Consider the following 393-nt stretch of genomic DNA (forward strand, 5'->3'; position numbering starts at 1 on the left):
AAAAAAAAAAAAAAAAAAAAAAAACTGTTTGTTACTTAAAGATAAATTCCTGGCTTCCTAGGCAAGCCACCCTCCTTCAGTAAAATAAGCACCCACGGGTGGCTGCTGACAGATCAGGAGGGTCTCTGGGGTTTGTGCCTGGTGTGGGATCACATCCTGGGTCGTTGTGGGAAAAGTTAAATATGAAATTTGAGCTCAATTGAATGTGGACACAAACAATGGTCACCAAGTCTCAGAACAGGCTGTGTGAGCCCCTTGAGGCACTCATCCAGCGCTGTTTCAGAGAAATCTCTATTTCAATCTATTCCTATACATTAGTTATTGGAAAACAATAGACAATCACAGAAACAAGTTGACCTCTTTGTGTTCCTTGAGCCCATTCACAAAGGGCCC

The sequence above is a fragment of the Cebus imitator genome, unplaced genomic scaffold (assembly GCF_001604975.1).
Source record: "Cebus imitator isolate Cc_AM_T3 unplaced genomic scaffold, Cebus_imitator-1.0 Scaffold573, whole genome shotgun sequence".
Classification (NCBI taxonomy): domain Eukaryota; kingdom Metazoa; phylum Chordata; class Mammalia; order Primates; family Cebidae; genus Cebus; species Cebus imitator.